The sequence below is a fragment of the Myripristis murdjan genome, chromosome 6 (assembly GCF_902150065.1).
Source record: "Myripristis murdjan chromosome 6, fMyrMur1.1, whole genome shotgun sequence".
In the NCBI taxonomy this organism is placed as follows: domain Eukaryota; kingdom Metazoa; phylum Chordata; class Actinopteri; order Holocentriformes; family Holocentridae; genus Myripristis; species Myripristis murdjan.
Window position 1 is genome coordinate 18645819 of NC_043985.1, and position 9281 is coordinate 18655099.

Genomic DNA, 9281 nt, shown 5'->3' on the forward strand with positions numbered 1-9281 from the left:
TATGCAGGTCTTAAAGACAAATACTGAAACCAAAGGTAAATGAAAACATTACACACAAACAACTTTAAGCTTCTACTAAGGAAAAGCGCATGGTTCTTAAGGATAAAAAACATGTTAAATAATCAAAAACAGTTTTTTGATTGTGTTGAATTCAACACAATAGAAACAAGGATTCCGGACTGGTTAATGATTCAATTTACTGTGGCTCTGACATTATTACAGCATATATTATATATCTGTCTCATGGATGATTACTTTTAGTTAAAATGCTAGGGCACAATATTTACATCACTTAATTTGTTCTGTAACATCTGCTGTCATCTCTTCTCTCTCCTTTGTAAAGTAAAACTTTTAAGAAATAGAGTGTAAGGCTCAACACAGTTCTTTGAAATGACACGCTAAAGTGTGCTGAACACATTTCATGAAGCAGTATAAATATGAAACCACAACATGAGAACACAGAATAAATGTTATATCAGGGTTAGAACAAAGCACCGTTTCTGCATATGCCAGACAAGGTTTGTACTTTAAAATAAAGCAAACAGCCAAAGGCACGTAACTTCTGAATGTTGCTCCCTGCTACATAAAAAGAGGAGCGCTGTGCAGCTGAAATCTCCAGAGGCAGAAACTCCCTGTGGGTGTAAGGGGGGGATCCTTTGTCAGGCATTACTCAGGGTACACTTTGAAAAATAATGACTCTCTGTAGAGCTTCCTTTATCTATTGTACATATCAAATGCCACCAAAATACCACTCTTAGGGCGAATGAGGGGAAATTCAAAGACAAGCTACTTTCATAATATCGCGAATAACGTGAATACACTGAGACATATCGCAAAAGTATTTAGAGACATTCTGGGGTACCCAATAAAATGATTCAAGAACTGTTTAGTAGTGAATGGACTTGAATTCATGATGAGCAAAGGCTTCTTTGTGTGATTCCCCGCTGTTCATCATCGTGTTCTGCTGAAAGACTAACATCTAGTCTTCAATCAAGAAATTGTAAAAAAAAAAAGAAAAAAAGACTCCTATTATTGGACCCATATAATAACATGGTGCTTAAGACAGTTAATTGCATGGTAAAAAGTACACACACACTGTCCTCATTTTGAATGCAGAAAACACAATAACTGTACTCACTATTATAATTAACTACAATAACAACACTTCTGAACTGATCGTGCCTTTAGGGTCTGTTAAGCAAACGTTCCCTGAAGTGCCGCTATCCTTCCCCCCATATGCACATTACCTCCGATGTACTCAGCGGGGCCCGTACATGCAAATGACAATCTGTTGCAGAACTAATTAAGGGCGAGGTCGCATGAAAGAGGGCTGTGTGACTCCTTGAGCTCAAAGAGGTGTTTTCATGATCCAATAATACTGTGAGCAGCCTACCGGGGACGGCAGGTAGTGTGAACATTAGTGGGTGCACAATGAGTTGCACTGAAAGATGTGTGTCAGAAGGCAACTTTGAAGCAGTGGCATTAAATAAAGTGAAAAATTGGGAATGACATGATTCATTCTGCCCGGCCCCTGCAATGCCCAAAGGCGGTTCCTTACTGGCTGATTGTGATCCTCTCCGGGAAACATGACTCAGTCGTCCGTGGTAGTCATCTAAGCAATCAATGCCATGATGTCACTGTGACAGCGGGTGAATATCAGAACCAAGATAATGCATCAAGGGGACATCATGGCAAATGGAGTAACATAATACCTGCCAGATGTTTTTGGAAGAGGTGTAAATTATACATAAAAACAGTGTTGCTAGTCTGGCAATAATTCTAATACCTATATCCACAATTCGACATCACAATCTTATTCTTATTGTTCAGCTGCAGAAACCTCATATACTGTCACCAACAGCAAATTAAAGAACATGTTTCCATGGAAAAACATACAAGTACGAGGTGACACAAATGTCACTGATATGGTTGACTGGCCTTTAAAATAAATAAATAAATAAATAAATAAATCCTAACACTTTTTTTTTTTTTTAATCATGGGATGCTTTCTCTGAACCAGAGTTGAGATTATGCTCTTTGTCATTTCCTTTAAGATTTATTTAACTTAAAAGTCCTGTTTTAATTGTTAGACAACAAGGTGATTTACACAAGCTTTTTCCTGTGTCAGACTGTGTTTACCAGCACCTTATTTATGGTTTTTAGCGTTCCGCCTTTAGTGTTGGATGACTATATGTGTCTTTGTTCAGGCAGTGACATGTGGAAAGCAGCTTTTTGCTAATGGAGTCTGGCATAGTGATCTTGGCAGGAGGCCGACAGGGTGGGACAGCACTGTGGTCTCAGTGGGATACACCGTCAGCTTCAGAGGACACCCAGGCACTCAGTCACCTGGTCATTTGTACTGAACTGACTTTTACAAATCATCACACTGACCATTTCCCCATCTTCAAAAGGGCCCAATTCAACCCATTTAACCTTGCTGACAGTGTTGGTCTGATTGTTTTAGGAAACCTTTTCAGTACAAAAAAGAGCTCAGAGGAAAACTATCAAGACATAATAAAACCTTGACCACTTCTTTCTTTTACAGCTGTTTACAACCCCAGCCACATGTGATATCCACATTGGTGGCCCCTTAGACAAATGCAGAAGTGTTATCTGTTGTTGGATCAAATTGTATTAAAGGTGATTTACATAAACAGTGTTGCATCCCATTATCTCCTTTGTGTGATAATTGGGTTGACTGAAAACATAACCAAGTGTTTATCTGTGTTTTTAGAAAATATCGCTTTAAGCAACACCTGATAATGGGGGCATTTGATGACTGCAGGTCAAAATCCTCCTGTTGAAAAGAGACAGGATAGAAACCAATATGATGATATAAAACCATCTCTCCTATGCTACAATAACTGTTGTTATAAAGGGACGGAAGATTTGATTACATTTGCCCCAGGTAGAAGCAATATAATCCTCAATATCAATCCAATTCAGCCATAACACAGTAATCTCACATTTCAACTTCAGTAAATGAAGTTATTGTAATAATCACAGAAACACAAGACCATCTCTGTCTTATTTTCCACAATTAAAACTCCATCTGTTTTTTTTAACAGGAGAATGGATGACATAATAAATTCAGTTTGTTTGAGCCCTGACTGATGAATACTAGAGTTTGTGATTTTAACATTCTCAAGCAGAATTTACAATCTAGTCCCTTCTGACTCAAATTCATAAGATTCATTAGAAACAGAATATAAGCAAACAGAATATAAGCAAATATAACTTTCATAATAACTGTAAACCAAAGGATCACCCAGTGCTCCAATATGGCTAATAATGTGAAAAAATGGTGTTCACATGGAATCACATGGAGGGAAAACGTACATTTTTAAGCAAGCAGTGCAGCCAGAGAAATATGTTAATTCCTGAGGACACAACAAAAGTCTGCATTTTTCTTTCTCTGCCTTTTGTGCATAAAAGGATATTCCCCACAGCTGCTGATAGCCGAGACAAGCTCTTGATTCAGCTTTCACGTTCATTCCTGCAGCGAAGTGTGAAACTGTGTGAAAGCATCTCTGAACACACAGTGAGGCACGTCTGGAGCTTCAGACTATGAATACATTATTCATCAGAAAAATCTAACGGAGACAAACTGGGAGATGGCCTCTCTGTGAAGAACGGTCGGACTCAGGCGCTGCGGCAAAAACGATGGCTTGATGACAGACACGCAAAATAACCAGACATTAAACACACGGATGTCAAGGAAAAGTTGCATTCACTTTGATCCAAATAATAAAAAATATATTGACTTTTCAAAACTAATTATATTCATATTTCTACTTCCAATGCTGTATGTAACATTTATGCTTTCACTTTTGCTGAATAGAGCACATCAGGATAAAGGGTGGATGTCTTCCACTCTTATCTAAAGGGTCCTCTGACTCAGGCAGAGGTAATCTCTCTGTTTAGACTAAACCACTGGCATAAATCTATAGAACATGTATAGAAATTAGTACAAGAAAGAAGAAAAGTAAAAAAAGACGAAAAGAAGAAAAAAAATACAAAAACTAAATCCATTTGCATGCACAGTTTTGCCTCCACACTGAAATAGCAAACACACACATGCACAAACACACACAAATACAAAATCCAGCATCCTCAGAGAGTCAAATACAAGGAATTACAAGCTAATAAGTAATCTCTGCCCTCAATTAGCTGTTTTGGGACATTCTGGCAAATCTCTCATTTTGATAGCAATTATGTTGGGCATGCTGGGGTGAGATTTCATTTCATAATTAAAAACTCTGAGGCTCGAGAAATGCAAATCCGTCAACAGAGCTAGACAGTACAGATTGCTCAGACAGGGACATTCATATTCATGGCGCGGTCTCTATATGTGAATAATTTTCAGTGCAAATTGTTGACAGTGTTATTCATTGTCTTTTATTCATGTGAGATGCGTTTCACTTATGTAGAATGCGGGCTTAATTGATTTCCCTTTTCCCGCACAAAACAGAGATGTTAAAAGTGTACAACAACAACCAAAACCAGAAACCATTCCTCCAATTACTGAAAAAAAAAAAAAAACAAAAGGTCATGAAAACATATCCTATATGATAGATCGCTGTACCCTGAAATTTTTATTGGTCATGAGATAAAAAACAAATTCAACAACAGGCAATTCCTTTGCACAGCGTGACCTGAATCATCAGCATGTGGACATAGAAACACACAAAAGCCTTTCAATTTATGCTGCCACACACAAACCCAAACCACACACACACACTTGATGACAGAACAGAGGCCATGGCAAGGACATAATCTATCAAACTGACATAAAAAGACCCCAACCAAAACACACAAACACACACACACACACCTACCCACTGATAGAGCGATAAATACCCGATATCAATTACATAATCAGTCTTTGCTCTGTTTACTTTTAAAGAAAGCCAGTGTCTCATCTTTTTTTTTTTTTTATCTCTTCCCATAACACAACCTAAGTCAACTTAGGTAGTGTTACAGGAAGCTTAACTAAGTGGTTATGGTCATGGGAAGTGGTGTGTTGGTTAAAAAAAAAATAATAATAAATAAATAAATAAGGTAAATTTTAAAACACCTATTAGAATCAAACAGAGTTGAAGATCAAATTGAATTCGTAAGGATGTGCAGTGTGTTTGGCCGTTGCAGGTGTTGGTTATGGTTATGGCGTAAATATAAAGAAGTCTATTATCCAGCGGCTCAGACACGACCCCGTCTCCTCGCCGTAAATTCAGAGCGCTTGTCAGGCAGTCGCAGCAGGAACGTGACAGGCTGAGTGCTGTGCAGCGGCAGGTCTGCGGCAAGGTGATCATTGCCACTTTAATAACCATCAGGAAGATTTGTACATGTCACAGACTCCACCGTTATAACATCCCAACTCTGAGTGCTCATAAATGGGAAGATAAATCTTTCACACACCCGGCCTACCAGAATATCAGAGGTAAATCACAACAGAAATGACTCGTATGACTGAAATTGATTTTTTTTTCCAAGTGGCCATTGTGAGGATTCAATCAACTTTTGATGTCAAAATGCTATTTCAACGCTGATCTACCACAATACTACGTTATTAAGATCCATTATATAATTTGGAAAGTGCTTTAGGGTAGCTTTGGCGACAATATTAAATCTCACTAATGTTGTGTATTAAAAGTAGCAGCATGATTGTGATTTTCTGTGTCATGTTGCCATTAAGAAAGTCAACAGTGTTTCTTGTCACATTATACAAGACTAATCTCACTGTATACAAAAGTGTGAAAAATGGACTCATTATTATTATGTCTGCTGAATGTACCCAAGTGTAAACTACTAATTTAACTTTCCAATGTAAATCAAAGCTGTGTTTATCAAAGTGAGAGGGTAGAGTCGTGAGAGAACTGTGGGAATACGGTTGAATTGACAGAATTATTGTGAAACCTAGGCTACAACTGGCCGGCTCAGTCTAGCTTCATTGCAACTGTTGACAGAGATAAGCAGTTTTTTCATGTCACCTCCAACGTAAATGTTTTTTCCACCATGGACACACACAAATCCAATTATGTTTCTAATTGAGTGTTACAGGGCCCATTGAGTATGACAGAGCCTGTGCAGCAGATGGAGCCAGAAAAATATAATCCCAGCAATTAGTCCCAAGACCCAGGAGGCCGTCAGGTGGTATGATTTCATATTAAAGTATTAATACTCAATTTGAATGTACACGCGAACAATAAAATTTGCATTTTTACTTGCCACGAAAATGAAGTTTAAAGATAACGGCTAGTTTGAAATTACCAAGACAGACACAGTTTCATTTTAGAACAGAATACAATAGATATACAGATGCAGTAAAATGCTACAAATGTGGATGCGAGACCGAGCACAGCAGGAAAAAAGCCATTATAAAGTGCAAATAATATCATTTTGATTTTAGAGTTGAAAGTATTGTAGTGGGCAAGTCATATCAGCAGAAAAAAATGTAGTTAATGCAGCTGTACAATGCAATAACACTACAGTGTGGTTTGTTTTGGGGTTTTTGCACTGCAATATATTGGATTTCAATATAACTGTCTGATTCCTATCACTGACTGCTGTCACAGACTCTCTATATACAGCTGAGTTGTGTAATTCTAGCAGTTGACTTTTCTGCTTGCCTGTTACTTTTCCAGCAGTGTTAGCAGTCCTGGTTAATTTATTCCTCCTCTTCGCATTTAAATTTTCAAACCAGACAGAGATGTTAAACAAAAATATGCTTTCCAGTGAGCCGACATAAACTCTCCTGGTAAAATGGCTACTGACACAAACACCTCACTGGGAAAGGCATGTAAGAGACTAGGTATGGCGTTTGAAAGCACGTGGACTCAGCTGAATATGAGCTAATAATAACGATATTAATGATAATAACAACAACAACAACAACAACAATAATAATAATAATAATAATAATAATAATAAGGACAGTAATGATAATTATGGTGTGATTTCCCTACTGGTTTGATCACTCTGGTTCTTTAGGTGTTCCATTATTTTTATTAAAAAAAAAAAAAAAAAAAAAAAAAATCATAACAACAGAGTGATAACAACAGAGTGAAATTGCTATTGACAAAATCAATCAGCTATTATGCAAAATCATAGTCAGAAGAGAATGCACTCACTGTCTTGTATGGAAGTGGCTCAGGAATATGGGTAAGAGGCTCTCAAAAGACTGAGGGCTGCCTTGGCTTGGTGTCTCGATGTGGATGTCCAGGTGTGGAGCTGAGGATGCTTCACCCTGTGGAGTGGATGAAACGTTTAGTCTGCTGCTGCTTGGACAAAGATGGAGAACAAGAGGGAGAACAAGAGAGGAATGAAAGTAAGCCATCACGATAAGAGTAGGCATAATAATGTTAATTCCACAACAGGAGAGATTTGATGTTTTGTACAATTAGGTGGAAAAAAATCTGCAAATAGCTGCATATACAGTATATTGGTATTGGCATTAGCAATCAGCCAAAAGAGCCAGAAAATATCAGCATATCAGGAATTGCCAAAAAATCCAATACTGTGCATCCCTATGAGAATAACAAGAAAATGTTGGCTGTGGAGCAGGATTTGGATAGTTTTGGTGCTCCTTGGTGTGGAAAATCCCTGCGGCACTGGGCAATTGGAGAAAGGCTAGGTCCTTTCCCTCGGGGGTCACCACAGGGTCACCTCCAGAAACAGGGAACATGTGAGAGGAATTGGTGATGTTCACATTGCTGAGCAGGCCATTGTTGTGCACTAAGAGCACGACCGTAATGCCGCTGTATCAATACAGCTCTTTCTGACCTGCAAACAAGCTGAAACACGGGTCAGCAGATGGCAAAGAGCCCCTCACTAGCTTTGGTGTCATGTCCACTGTCTGCTTATTCTTACAAAAACCTGGCAATGAGACAAACGTGATCCGATTCAATCCACTGCAATCAAAGTGTGCCATATGGAAAAATGTGTTTCACGCTGTAGCTTTGGGTGAACTGAAGACAAATCTACTTGTTAAGCAGGGGCAGACCTCAGTCTGTCAGACCTGTCTGCTCAGAGGTGTCAGTGCACACAGCGTTCAATGCACCCAGCGTTGGACTCACAGATGTCTTCATCACAGAGCTGCACACTGCACACCCTCTCCAGAGTCATCCAGAGGTTTCTCTACACAGAGGATCAGAAACTCATTCACCTGCACATGCAGCACCTCACAACGCCAAGCTCCTCATCCTCCACATTCATGCCACTTTTCTCTGTCATGACAAAACTGCTGTCAAGTTTGTGATATGTATCAGGAGGCATTGATATGAATGCCAAATGTTTGGCTGAGGTTTTCTGCCACAAAATATCAGAACTTAAACTGTAACAAAGGTCCTCAATGCATAGAGCTCGCAGAACATGAATTTTGATTGAGGTATAGCTAAAGCACATGACAACACATTCAATTCATGCATGTGCCAAATGAAAAGAAACTACATAGCATTTGTTTCGTTGTCATGCTACTACTTTTAAGTATGGCACCTAGTTGCACATTATGGGCCTGGACTTGAGCTCTCCTATATTCCTAAGTCCCATGTTTCACAACATTTTTTCCCTCAACCTGCATGCAGCAGCAGTTTTATGTTGCTGCCAGTATAGGAAGATAGAGGAAGTTCAAAGTCCCCACCAGATATTGCAGGAGGTGTTCACTTAAGATAATACCAAAGGAAAGCAGCTCATAAGTTTTTTTTTTTTTTTTTTTTTTTTTTTGCTTTGTTTATGAAATTACTGACTATTTCCAAAGAGGCTGCTCACCATGCATGGCAGAATTACCTCCTGAGAGCAGAGGCCAGTCTCAAGTTTGCTAAACCAACAGAGAGACTCCTCAGGAGGTTCATGACAAAAGGTAGGACAATTTATAACTGTATGTGAATTCACTGTTGTGGGCAAGGCATTTGTGAGGACATTTGCTGTGAAATAATTTAGCCTATATCACAGAGCAACTCAAACAACATTTAAAGTCGTCATTTTGGTTTCATTTACTTTGCTTGACCCACCTAGCTTACCTGTTGTACCGCAGAACCGCAGGTGCTTGGTAAGTAGTTTAATTTTTCTAACTGGTTGAAATGACCTTGCTAGTTTTCTTCTCATTAACTTTAAGTAACTTTGCAAGTCGCAGATAAGATAACCCGTTGCCCTTGACGCCAAATGAACCAGCGTCGCTACACGTGGGATCTGACGTCTGTCAAGAAATACGAAGCGCAAAATAAGACCGCCTGGTTGCCTAATTTAGCTGTAATTAGCTGCTTTTAGATCTCACTGCCCAAATC

At 38.8% G+C, this 9281-nt stretch overlaps 1 protein-coding gene across 1 annotated transcript in view; it reads right to left on the reverse strand.

The window, feature by feature from the left end:
* Positions 1 to 9281, reverse strand: part of ccdc33 (coiled-coil domain containing 33) — a 45293-nt gene extending 36012 nt beyond the window's left edge. The window contains exons 1-2 of the mRNA XM_030053541.1: positions 9018 to 9281; positions 7131 to 7246 (exon numbers count right to left, since the gene is read on the reverse strand). The gene's annotated coding sequence lies outside the window, so the exon portion shown is untranslated. The remainder of the gene's footprint in view (positions 1 to 7130; positions 7247 to 9017) is intronic.